The 13,409-nt window shown below is 41.5% G+C and overlaps 1 long non-coding RNA gene across 3 annotated transcripts; it reads left to right on the forward strand.

Moving 5' to 3' along the window:
* Positions 1-4,378: 4,378 nt before the first annotated feature.
* On the forward strand, positions 4,379-12,211 carry LOC120502093. Of its 3 annotated transcripts, none has more exons than XR_005627447.1 (4): positions 4,379-4,807; positions 8,114-8,434; positions 9,386-9,530; positions 11,980-12,211. It is a non-coding gene; the product is annotated as an uncharacterized LOC120502093 (long non-coding RNA). The 3 variants fall into 3 exon arrangements; XR_005627446.1 differs by lacking the exon at positions 11,980-12,211 and adding an exon at positions 10,791-11,448; XR_005627445.1 differs by lacking the exon at positions 11,980-12,211 and having other exon boundaries at positions 9,386-9,933.
* Positions 12,212-13,409: the final 1,198 nt, after the last annotated feature.

Raw genomic sequence — 13,409 nt, forward strand, 5'->3', positions numbered from 1 at the left:
GTACGTCTCTGGGGAATAGTCAGCTAATGCCGAGATTAAATTCAAAGCTGATACATGCATGATAAGTCTGGATAATACAATTTACAAAATTATATCGTATTTTAAACTCAGACTCTGATACATTTTGTGTGTCTGCCTTCTCTGGGAGATGAGTCTCTTAAGAACCACTGAGATGCTAAAGTCCTTCTTTCCAGCAGCTAGACACTCTATGTGGTTATGTCAACCTAACAGGCCATTAAATTCCCACCTAGGAATAGTGGGTTGTTACATCCACTGGCATATTGGGACTGGCAGTTACTAATGTCCCTAATACTTTCATCACAGCTGGCATTTTATGAATAAGGATACAAATCCAGCTCTGAATGTAACTAATTTCCTGCTATGAGGCATAAATATATTTGTGGGAACTTAGATGACAACGTTCAGTCCCATTGCAGGTTCTTTAATGGGCAGCCATATAAAGATGCAAAGGTAATTATCTTTCCTATCTTGCAGTACTTCACTGAAGTGCATTTGCAAGGTACCAAAAGAGTGTTTTGTAAAACTGTTCAGTTAGAACAATAATAATGAATGTTCAAGGTGAACTCTCATTCAAATATGGAAATGCTGATTTGCAGAAGGAATGATTCCTCTGGAAATCATTATGTAAGGTCCAAATGATAATGTACTGCTTTATAAGTGGACTTTTAAGGCTTGCTGCAAAAATCTGTAGCCTGAATACAGGTTTAGATGAAAAGAACAAGTAAAAATTCTTGATAAAATTCTTTAGACTTCACATTATAATTTCTGTGGGACTCTTTCTATAAAATTCAGGCTTCATTTTTGTATTCTGTGAGATTTTTCCGTAAAGTAGTTACAATTTTTATGTTTCTTTTAATATTTTTTCCTGTTCTTTTCTTCCTTCTCACAGACAGTCATATACCTTAGAGAGTAAGTGCAAGTGATTTGATGGAAAGTGAAGAGGGTTTTGTGGTGAAGGAACTGGCCGGAAGCTCCAGAGATCTGGAAAGGACTTTTGTGCAGAGCACCTGGCCCTGTATCAGAGCTTTTGTGTGATCCATAGCAGGCAGCAGTTGGCACCCCGGTGCAGCCCTGCAGGGCATGGGGAGCAGCCAAGGCACATTGGCCATGGAGCCTGGCTCTGGGCAGAGCTTGCTGGCTCCACACTGTCCCTCCCTGCCAGCCAGGAGGTGCAGGAGCAGTCCTGGTCAAGCCTGGGGACACCAAGCTGTTCCTGGTGTGACCCCAGCCGATGCTCACCCAGGTTTAGGCACAGTCACCACATCCCACAGGCCTGCCAGCCCCTCTTGTCTGGTGAGCAGGCCCACAGCTCCTGGGGCAGGTGTCACCTCCTCCACCTGCACACAGCAGCACCCACCCACATTCAGTGGGGTGTGGGGGTCTCTTTAGCTCTGTCCCCTTCCCAGGAACTCAGCCCAACCACAGCAATGTTCCCCTCACTTTCCACAGCTCTTTCCAAGGCTCCAGTGATGCTCTCCCCATCTCATTGCAGGTCCCAGACAACTCCTCCAGACAATGCTTGCGTAACTGGAGGCAGCCACAGACCTCTCTCTGATAAGGTTAATGTCATTATTTTGCTTTTTGGGTTTAGTACAGCCAACTCACTCCCTGAGCTGCATAGTTTGTGTGTGACATGATTTTTGCAAACATTGGTGTGCTTTGTTACTGCTCTGATTTGAAAACCAGAGCCTCTACCTCGGAATTATGGTATGTTGTCAATTTTCTCAAATGAGGGTGCAACAATATTGGTAATTATTGACCCTACAGTACACCAGATGATCTCCCTATGCTTCATTTTTTCCATATAAAAAAGTTAGAGCAGTGCAGGATTTTATAAAAGCTCCTGATACTGAAGAACAGCAGACTGTGGCTGCCTTTTTGCTTGCTGACTGCTCAGGTGACCTCACCAGAGCTAACCCTCCCCAAAAACATTACTTCTGAATGCAGATTATTATTTGTTTCAAGAATGTCTGTGTATCTGAAAGGAATACACTGAGTAGAATTAAGATAATGCTGAACTTAGAACAAACACAGCTGAGATTTCAGCTGGGGTGAGACTGTCTTGATGCCAGAACAAACACTCTAGTTTTGCTTTGGCCTTCCTTTGGAAAAACTAGCTGCACACACATAGCTGCCAGCTTCTGTTGGGTGAGTTGACACGCTTCTTACAAATACAGAATGAACTCAGCTAGTGATTACAACAGACTTTCTTTGCCTTTATATGGTTGTTTCATGTTTCTCTGCATCTATCTCTGCCTACTCCCAATAACATCATCACAGCCTAAGAAACAAACTGTGTTTCTGGGCATCCTTTGTAATTTCTTGAAAGAGTGTGGCACTGATGCTTTTGTGATTGAGGGGTGCTAAACCCACAACTTCTAGTCAGTTGTTGAAAGCTGATAGCATCAATAAAGAATTATGCTGATAAGTATTAGAGCAGCCCACTTTCCCTCACAAGAAGTATGTTGTTCTTGATCACCTTCACCCAAGACTGATCCATATTTATCTTCTTTAAAAGTATTATTGAAGCATCAGACTTCATTTATGCATGGAATCATTATTTTCCAAAATCTTCATCATATTTAAGCTGAAGGGTGTTCATATTTCCAAAGAAAGTTTTCTCCAGGACAGTAGTTTCCAGGACTATTAGCATTGCATTGGCAGATTAAGAAAGTGCAGCCCATGTCTCTATATATGGTGGTTGTTTTTGCTAGAACCAACATAATCTCAGGACTGTTTTGTTTCTTCATGCAGAGGGAAAATAGGGTAATGTCCTGAGTCTGTGAGAGACAGCATAATAATACCACAAACTTGCAGCCAGCCTCAACTTCTGTGATTCCTGGATCAAAGCAAGGTGCCAGGGTGCTGGAGTGCTGCTCTTGTTCCTTTTTAGCAAGTTGCTCTTTATCTGCCACCACTTCCTTACCACAACAGCCCTTCTCCTGGTGAGGTGTGATCAGGTGTTCACTATTTGGCACACCACTTGTGACCCCAGCACAGCTCCTAGAAACTGACACCATGAAATTCCCTCTTTGTAGTCACAGAATTCTCTAAGGAGGGTTTAATAGAGCCAGAACCAGAGCAGGATCACTTTTAATGTTTGTGGTGGCGTGGATCCTTTCTGTGTCTGAGTTTATATCACTTCTGTGTAGTTCTGGGATATAAATGTTCATTGCTTAAACATAATAGAAAAAAAATATTTAGTATGATTTTATTTAGTGTAACCACCCAGATTTGGTTTTGGTTCGAGTGTTGGTGGAGGAAAGCTGTGGGGTTGCATCACATGAACGAGGTTGTCTGCAACACCAGGCACCACTCCAGCTGTTTGCAGGGGAGTTTGTGTTTTCTGTGTCCAGGAAGTGAATCTACTGGTCCACATACCAGCTCTCTGGAAAGTAGTAGGTATGAAGAGAGAGTAAAAGCCACTTTGATTTAATTTTTTTACAGTATTGCTTTTAAAGAAGTTTGAACACTTGCTTAGAAGCCAGTTGAAAAGCTTGCTTGAGGAGGCAGAGAAAGAGAAGGTCTCTAGTTCATGACATGAATTTAGTTTATTAAACTTCAGAGTAGTTGCATTTTTGTTTGCTAAATGAATCCATCTCTTTTAGCTGAGAGCAGAATCCAGGAAAGGGCATTGAAATACAAAAAGCACAGAGCCAAGAAATGGTTTATTGTGCTGCAGCAGAGTTGTCCTGTGTGCTTATGGAAGATATTAGTGGGAGAATCTGTTCTAAAATATATTAAGAAAAAGAAGGTTCTCACATATCAGAACTATTTCATGCAGTTCATATATGGTACAGGATTTTGTCAGGAGTTGTATTTCTCTCATAACCAGACAAGTCATCTCTGCTTTCTGCTGCAGAGGTCACAACAAAAGCTTACAGCTTTATTACCACCTCCTTACATGCTTACACCAGCTTTTTGTGTTATATCCTAAAATCCAAGTTAACATGTGCTTTTGAACCAGGCAAATGGAATTGAAGCACTATGTATGTGTTAACACAATTTGGTGGTAGCTGTAAATTTTACTGAAAGCAGAGGTTTTTCAGTCTGCTGGAAGTTTGCTCCAAGGCATCTCTAACAGAGTCTGAAATTTGTTGCAGGGCTTCAGAGATCCCAGTAACACTTTGGTGATGCCTAGGGACCCTGTGCCTGAGCTAGAGTAGTTCGTGCTCTCAGTCCTGGGAATAAAGTCAGCACCTAATTATAAAAAAAACCAAAAACACAAAGTTCAACCGGTGACACTTATTTCCAGCCTCTAAAACCATAGAAGAGCTTTCACTGCTGTCTTTTGAATTAATGATAATTGGATTTAAATGTGATAATACTTTGCTAATAGGATAGCAGGAGAGATCTGTGTCAAAGTATAGACGGGGTGAATACTGACATTCACAGTGGCAACAAGTAACCTCTTAAAATACTGGCATTAAAGAGAAACTGTCAGGGGGGTAATTTTTTGAAGGACAATCTGAGGTGGTGTTTTTGAAAAAACAAAGCCCAAGGCAATGGTGACGTGCCTCAGGGTTATCCAAAGTAGGTCAGGATGGGGAGGAAGCACGCAGGGCACATAGGAAAACTGCCAAGTGCCTGACCTTGCTCCTTTTCCTGAAGCAGGAGGATCAGCCTTCAGAAGTCTAGGAAATCCTGCCACAGTTGAAGATAAATTGTTTTGCTGAGCTTCCAGACAAAACCTTCTTAAATCTGCATATTAGAATAAACAATAAGGATAATGGACCAAAAAGATGGTACCTAGTGTTTCCCTTCACCTTCCCAGATGCAAAGCAAGGTATGTACAGGGCACATTCAGGTTCTCATTTGTCAAAGTACTAGCTAAAAGAGACTTTGGAAGCTATGTGGACTAAAGCTCTCTATTGCATAGCTGTCGTTGTCCATATCTGGGCTCTGTGGCAGTTTCAGCATAAGCTGCATACTAAGAAATGGTACTGCTGTTTTGGGGAAAGGAGGGAGAAGAGGGAATGAGAATACCAGTGCCTTTACATCCCAGCTCCAGCAAGCAAAACTAACTGGTTTTGCAAACAACCTTCTTTGCTCTAAATTCATCCCAGGAGAGCTGAGGCGGTGTTCTGATTTCAGCAGCACCTGCAAACTAAATGTGAAAAGACTGCTGTTGATTGTTCTGTCCCATCATTAAGTCTCCAAGTCAGTCCATCAGACATTTATTAATTAGCATCCTTATAGAGTAAATATCTTCATTTAGTAAAACATGAAAAGTGCTTTGGCAATCCCATTTTAGGTCTAATCTAGACCTATCATTAGAGTAAACTTTTTATTGAAATTCCAAGGGATTTTTGTTGATTGTTTTTTTGGGGGTTTTTAACTTGAAATGTGCTCAGAGGAAAGAATTTTTTAGTGAATTGGATCCAAGAGCCATTTCAACATGCAGATGTTATCGGGAAGGACCATTTGTATTGGCAGTCCTTCAAAGGTTACCCTCTAACCGTGCTCAAATCAGGTGAGTCCCAGAGAACTCCTACTTGTTTCTGGCCGTGGCTTCAGAGTCTGCAGCCACACAAGCTAGAAGAAGACTGTTAAATTTTAACAGACATTACAGATTTTGTCTGATCTATTAAACTTGGGTAATATCTAATTGGTAAATATATATTTTTCGATATCTGCACATTAGTAAACATGAAGGCTGATCAAAAAATTGCATTTCCCCTAGTGCTCAAATGCAACTTTTTTAGTATAAAATTTGAATGGTCTCATCTTTACTGGATTGTAAGATGCTGGTGCATTTTGAAAAAAAACAGCAAAGATTATAAGTTAGCAATTATTTTCCTTTTTCATCTCTCCACTCCTCTCCTCTTCTTGAAGGAATGAAAAATTTTAAAAGAACACCAATAGCAATCATTTTGTACAAGTTGTGAGGTAGTCTTTTAACTCTGTGCTGAGCAGGTGACCTACTGTTCATCAGCCCAGGAAACTGGTACAGACTCTGCCCGTCATCAGATTCAGATTAAAAAAGAAATGGCAGTGATTCTTTGCACTTCTTTTACAAAATGAACTGTGTGGATGAATCACTTAAACAAAGCACCAGCCCCAGCAAATAATGTTGGTATTTAATTTACTCACAGTGGGTATTTAGAAATTTGCTCACGTGAGAGAGCGAGCTGTGCCCTTTCTGCACTCTTGCGCCAGGGCTGCTGCAGCCTCTCCAGGCATTCACTTGGGGGCTGGGGAGGAGGGATCTGGGACTCCCTGCAATTGTAACTGTGAGGAATGTTCTTCATATTTCTCTTTGTGTAGCCGTGACATCTTTGGTTTTCTGTTAAACAATGTTGAGTTGAAGGGTAGAGGGGAAGACTGGTGTGATGCTTTGGGCATTTCTGAGCCCTGGTTATTGCAGATTCAGAGGTCTGTTCCAGAATGTTTCGAGGCACTGGCAATGCACAGCTTTGCTTTCTGTGGGGAGGTGGATCTGCCATGCAGTCCCATCTCATGGGCAGGTCTCTTGATTGGGGTGAAAGGCTGGAATCACAGAGATTACAAATGGTATCTTTCCCATATCTAGAAAGGAGTAACATACCAGAGGGAGCAAGATCTTTTTGTATGAGAGAGGCCTCAGCTCAACTCTAAGATTTTGCCTATAGGAAAGAAAGGTCAAACATACTTGGTGGTTTTAGCCAACTTACTTTTACTTCTTTTCATTTTGAAAAGATTTAGCACATATTTAATATGGCTCTGTAAAGCTGAGAATCCTCTTTCCCTGATATCTCAAATCTTCCTTCCTGAGCATCAGTTTTCTGAAACACATCATTTTGTCTAGCTTGTCACTCTCTGAATATTAGTTATTCTAAAAATGCCCTCTTTGTGTCGGAAGGGATTTGGTCTGGCTGCCTGACAGCAGGCTGTGAAAAACAGCCCCCAGCACTCTCTTGGTCTGTCTCATGCCAGTGTGGAGCCCAGGCTGTCACTACCCAGCCATCCCACAGAAGATGCTGACAAGCTGCACCACCTTCACTTCCGAAAATTACCACAGTCAAAGGGAAGGATGGGAAGGATTTTCTGCTTTTCACAGAAAGCTGGACATGCAGCAAAATGGGTGCTGTAACCTGAATGTTTGCAGCACACTATAGCTGGACAAAGAGGCTGCACTGACCCAAACAGGGAGCTATCTACAAGATAAATGTTTGAACTGAGGCAGGCTCTTCAGGTGCTCTGCTCATGTGCCACACACTGCATGCCCTGGCAGCTGTCCCAGTGACACAGTGAGCTGGAAATTGTGCTGCTCACGTGCACATCTCCCATTTTTCTGAGCTGGCTTGGAATACAAAAGGTCTTTGTGAGCTCCAGTTCTGTGCCCATCATCCTGACCGTCCTCTGTAGGCAGATGGAAGTAGGCACAACTTCCACAAATTTACAAGTATTACCAAAGTTGTACATCATGGTTACAGCTGTACTTTGGGAGATTTTTTTCTTAAAAACTTTTTTAAATCTCAGCTTAAGAGATACACCAATATTTTCTTCCTGCAAAGACCAATCCTGCAGGAAAATCCAGGGAGAAATATTTCTTGTATAGGGCTTTCTTTTGCTATATTTTCTTTTTCAAAAATGGTTTTATTTCTTTAAAAATATATTTACGGTGTTCAAAAAGCATATCCACTGATCTTCTCACTGGAGGTTTTTTCTACATGGTGACAATGCTATACAAAAGAATATATTCTGCATTTTTTTCTGTTTTCTAAGGCCAAAAGAATGTAATGAAAACCATGACCTGAAAGATGCACCAAGATACTTAAATCCCCTGGAACATAGGTCCCATTCTGGAATGTGTTTTATGAAGTATAAGAATATACTTCATATAGAATAAACCATTAACTAAAAGACCCTCTTCCTGTTTAAAGCCATTCCCCGTTGTCCCATCACTATATTTAGAATAAAATCTAATTTGATTTTAAAGTTGGTATTGTTGGAATGTCCACAATAGCCCTTAGTGAATTGCTTCAGCAAGTCAAATGGTCAAAACTTCACAATTAACTTCAAGCATTTATTATCAGATCCTGTTTCTTGAATCTTGTCCCATGGATAAGTTTCTGGTCTTTGTATTCTCATATTTCTGATCTCTGTGTAGGTACTGAGGAATCACAAGAGGTGGATGTTGGCAGGGAACTCTGGAAGCTGTCAAGTCAAGTCCTCTGCTCAGAGCAGCTGCAGCCAGGGCTGGTGTCCAGGGCTCTGCCTGCTCCAGCTTTGAATATCCTCAAGGGTGAATACTCCAGAATCTCTCTGGGTAACTTGTTTCAGTGTTTCACTACACCCCGGTGAAAAAGTGCTCTCTTTTGTTTAAGGGGAATTTTCTAGGTTTCAGGTTTTGCCTCTGGTCCTGTTACAGTCCTGTCACTGCAGAGAAGAGTCTGACTCATCCTTCTTTCCTTCTCACCACAACTATCAGGTATTTATCAACAATAATACAAAGTTCAGTTAATTATTCCCGGCGACCTCAAATTCTTTTTAGAACCAATTTCTTTCCCTTTCAGTGACTACTGTCTGGCTTCTTAGAGTTTGGACAAATTCATTCCCAATTGCAAAAGTTCATTCATCATTCATCTTGACAGCTTTTGCAGATTGAATTATAGCAGTGGATTGTCCTCTTATAGTTTGCCAGTTTTCCATCTTCCTGGTAAATTGTCATAAATGAATTAAAATTTTTTCTGTGTTTGAGATTTGCTGAAGTGGTTCAAGTGGAGGACCATAGCAAACTTGCTTAACTCTTATTCTGAAATCCAAGTTCCTAGCTGTGTAACAAGGGAGAATAGTGAGAATGGAAAGAGGCAGAGGAAGAAGGGACACTGTTTGGATGACTGAATTTGGTGAGGGGCTTGGAAGATGATAATAATTTTCAGTCATTTATTATTCTTATTTGGTGATTCTATACTAAGAGCAGATTTTACTTGCAAGATCTGGCAATGAGATAGTTACAACTTTTTAATACAGCTTTGTTATTCAAAAGAGAGATTAAGATAGAAATGAATTGACAGTCTACCCACAGTTGCACTTTATAATTCATAATGCAGTACACGAACAGGAACAGTCTATTCTATAAGCTTGCTCAGGTTCCACAGATCTATAGATCTGTAATAGGCAGGCCAGTGACTCAGGGAAATCCTGCTAAAAGATGCTGTAGTCATGGCTCACAAAAGCCCACTGAAGTCACGACCAATGAGTATGAGTCACGTCACTGTGAGCACCACGGCCCTCATCATGCACCAGGCTTTTATCTGGTTTCTTTCCTCTTAGTGGGAACTTGAAAAATGCCTCACCTCCTAGGAAGATTGGTAACTGCTAATATGCAACCTTGGATTGTTGAACTCAGCCTGAACCCGGTTTATTTTTATTTCTGCAGAGAGGACATGAATTATCATTCTGACACCAGATCTGAGTAAGCAGATGCACTCCGTGTGATCACACGTGTTCTATTGCAGGAGGCAGCAGCTCCAGCACTTCCTCCCAGCCCTCTGTTCCTATATATATATTCCTGCGTGGCATGGGTAGGTTTGCATGGCACATGGGAAAAGGATTGCGTGCCCTGGGGAAAAGTGTGTAGGAGGGAATTCTTCTCAGACAGCAGAGAGTCTGCACTTCACAGCTGAGAAGGACCCTCCATTGATTAGACAAATTTGCAGCAGCATTTTCAGTGGGTTTCTCTGTTGCCTCTGTTTCTCTCATAAAAAAACAAAGCTGCATATTTACCAGAGAGACTTCAGGAGCTGTATTAAACAAAAGCACACTTTAGAAAAATAGCTAATTTTAGAATGATCATAAATATTTATACCAGACAGACCATAAACAGCACCTTAGAGACCATGCTCTGTTTATATAAATCCCTCCTAATTTAGGAAATGTTGAATTAATAGACTGAGACACCCATAGCCAGCAAATGCATATTTTAGAAAAGTGCTCTACAGTCTCCTGTGACCAAAATTTCCTCATTTGTACAGTATTCAGCTTTTGTTTCTGGTTAAACCTACTTATATGAGTTGCATGCCATATTTTTTTATAACGCCCTATTCTTTGTGAGTTTTCACATTAGAAAGTTTGCTCAGGCCCAGAGATGATAGCTGGCAGCAAGCAGGCAGGTCCTCCAGCCCTGCTCCCAGTCGTGCAGAGGGTTTCTGCCAAGGCTGGAGTTCCTTGGTGGGTGCAGGGCTCTAGGCTGCAAGCTCTGGGCACCAGGGAGCACACAGGGCTGGGTGAGCACACTGCAGCTCCCACCCTCCTGAGCTGCTGCTGCTGCAGCACAAACCTGGTTATTCATTTACAGCATTCAAAGAACTGCTGGGATTGTACATGGCTCAAAAGCACTGCTGTAACCAAAACTGTTGGTCTGCTGAATGAGCTGAGAAAGAGCCTGGTTTGCAGCTGTGTTTCACCATGTCCTGCTCCTGTCACTGTCTGATTCCACAGGTCCAGCAGAAGGCAGGAAACATAAAGGCAGTGGAGGATGGCAGGGCAAATGCGCCTTACTGCTGGATTGATTTAGAGTTGTTGAGAAATCATCATGCTAGAAATTATTTCTCTAAGTGTTTCTAAACTTCTGTCTTGTTCTCAGGCCATTTAAATCTCATTATCTGCCCAGAACAGATGATTATCTCTGCAAATATGTTCTGCCATCCACAGGTTATAATTGCAGTTGGAAACTACTGTCAGATCTTTTTAGCATAAAAAGATATAATTAAATGTTAGTTCTGTAGAGAAGTTGTGTATACAAGAAAACCGTGGTCCTCATAATCTTTCCATTTCATTTTCAGATTGCAATGGAGTGTGCAGCAGGGCTATCCACTTAAAAATCATCTTTCATTATCACAGAGTAAACCCTGTGACTGTCATTTTCTAATCAAAAGGAGGGGTTACCCATCTGTGAGCAGGTTCAAAGCTCTTGGATATGAGAAATAAGGGAGTTGCTGAATTTCAGAATCTTCTCCCAAGCTGCTGCTGGCAATGGCACTGGATTCCCCAGTGATAATGAAACCACATTCCCCAATACAAAAGTATTATTAAACTAATATTTCCTATCCTGGTGCAGGAAACAGGATCCCAGTTGACCCAGAGCCTTGTTAATGAGAATTTATTTGCCAAATTTACCTGTCCCATTAAGATGGTTCAGTATTTTATACACTTGCATTATTGTACATTTTTCCCTGAGTTTGAGCCTAGTTTCCTGAAATAAAAGCAATTTCATACAAAATGGGAAGGCTTGATGTGGGGAACAGTAGCTGAGGGCTTTGTGTACACAAATACCACTGCTGCATCTAGTTTTAGTAGCATGGATTGTGGGAAAGGGCAGCTCTTCTACAAGGATTTATAAGTTTATGTGATGGGGGCAAAGTGCAACTGAGCTGCAGTATGTTCTGCCTTTTCTCTCTGATATCCTCATCCTCTCATATCCAGATTATGTTCCACTGTCCTTGGCCGTGCTCTGTAGTGTAGTGATAGTGTAACAACATTCTGAGCAAATTTACTTAGTTAACCCAAATAAAGCCAAACTCCCAAGAATCTGCTGGGTTTGGTGGTTTGCTGAATCTGCATTTTTAACAGAATGGTTATTTTTATGTTGTGCCCATCTGCTAGACCTCTCTTAGTCTTTTTAACTTTATTACTCATTGTTGCTGCTGTGCACATAAATCAGTGATGGCATCATATGGTTTTGACTGCAACTTTTCCAAATATAACTGCTTTATATGGAATAAATTGAAGTCACTGGGTGGAATAATGAATTCTTCAGAGAACTACCCAGAAAGATGTTTCTCAGGAAGCAGTGAGGCTAGCACAGGGTTGTAAAAAAGCACTTCTTGAATGCTACTGTCTCAGTGCTTCTTTCTTCATTTTCTCTAGAGAGAATGGCTGTTTCTTACAGCATAGCATACTGCCTTCACATGAACTCTCTCCCTTATTAAAAGAAACACTGGTTTTGGAATTCTTTTTTTGTTTGTTTTCTAGCATCCAAAGGAGTGGAGGAAGAGTTTGGACATTTGTGCACTGAGCTGAGGTATATGCAGGGGAATTTTTTAGAAAGGGAGGGGAGCATAAAAAGCAATCAGGACTCACTGTCTACAATGGATTCCAGGAGTAATCATAGAATCATTTAGGTTGGAAATGACCATTAAGGTCATTGAGTCCAACCATAACCATGACACTGTCTAGTCCTCCACTAAACCATGTCCCTTAAAACATGTCTGCACATCTCTTTAATACTTCCGGGGACAGTGACAACCACCCCCTCTGTGGAACCTGATCTAGTGTTTCACCACTCTCATCATAAAAATTTCTTCCTTTTATTTAGTCTAAATCTTCCCTGTTTTACTTTAAAACAGTCTGTGGTTTGCAGGTTGAGATCAAGTTGTGTTGAGCATAAAAGTACCTTCTGACAGTAGGAATGTAAGCTTGGGGCCAAGCTCTGGCATGGGCATGTGGAATACTTCTCACAGAAATCAGATCCAGGACAAAGTGTTTTTAATGCATCTCCAGCAAGGAAAACCTCCCACTGAGCATGGCTGGTGGGCTGGGCGTAGGAAAGGATGCCTTCCACTGACACTTCTGGAATTTCTCCTCACCTCTTTGCTCTTGTATTTTTTTTTAACTTCTCAAATTGCTCTTGTATTTTTTTAAGGTTCATTTAGTTCCAGGTTCTGAGAGATATTATATGACTGCTACATCCCAAAAGTACACAGAGTCCAGAGGGCAGACAAAGAGGCCTCATACCCTTCATTTTTCAGAGCTTTAAGCCTATAAATACATCTGTCTTCTGACTCTGCAGTAAGTTAAAATTGTGGGTCCATCTCATACTCTTCATATCTATGCTTTTAAACCCACAATCTGACCCTGCATATTTTGGGGATTTAATAGTCTCAGTGCAATAAAGTGACCTGGCAGAAGATACACACCCCCTCTTCCTCCTCTGTTTGTGAAGACTCCTGTGGCTGTGGTGCCCAAGAGCCTGCTGGTCTGCATTGCCCCTGTAGTCCCACATGTAAGTCCCTGAGTCAGACTGACCTCAGGAAAAGTCTGGAGGACAAGCTGGAGAGTCAGGAATGTAATCAGGCCAAACTGCTCTGTGGACCAACAGCTTGTAACTTAGGGCATTCCACCCTGCTGCTCAAAGCCATGATGGATGAGAGCAGCTCCTCGCTGAGCTGAGCTCTTCCTACCTTGTGGCCAGAACCAGAAGGTGCAAACCTGATTTAGTGCACTTTTAGCTCCCTGCACCCTCCCTGGAGATCCCTGGGAAACTGCTGGGGATACAGCCTCTTCCTGAGATATTTCTTCTTCATTACCCAATTGTGCTGTATACTCACAGCTCAATTATTCAGAAAAAGGGTGAGGAGGAATAACCTAGATAAAGAATCGTGATATAAAAAATATGTAAATGA

The sequence above is a fragment of the Passer montanus genome, unplaced genomic scaffold (genome assembly GCF_014805655.1).
Source record: "Passer montanus isolate IOZ18808 unplaced genomic scaffold, ASM1480565v1 scaffold21, whole genome shotgun sequence".
Classification (NCBI taxonomy): Eukaryota; Metazoa; Chordata; class Aves; order Passeriformes; family Passeridae; genus Passer; species Passer montanus.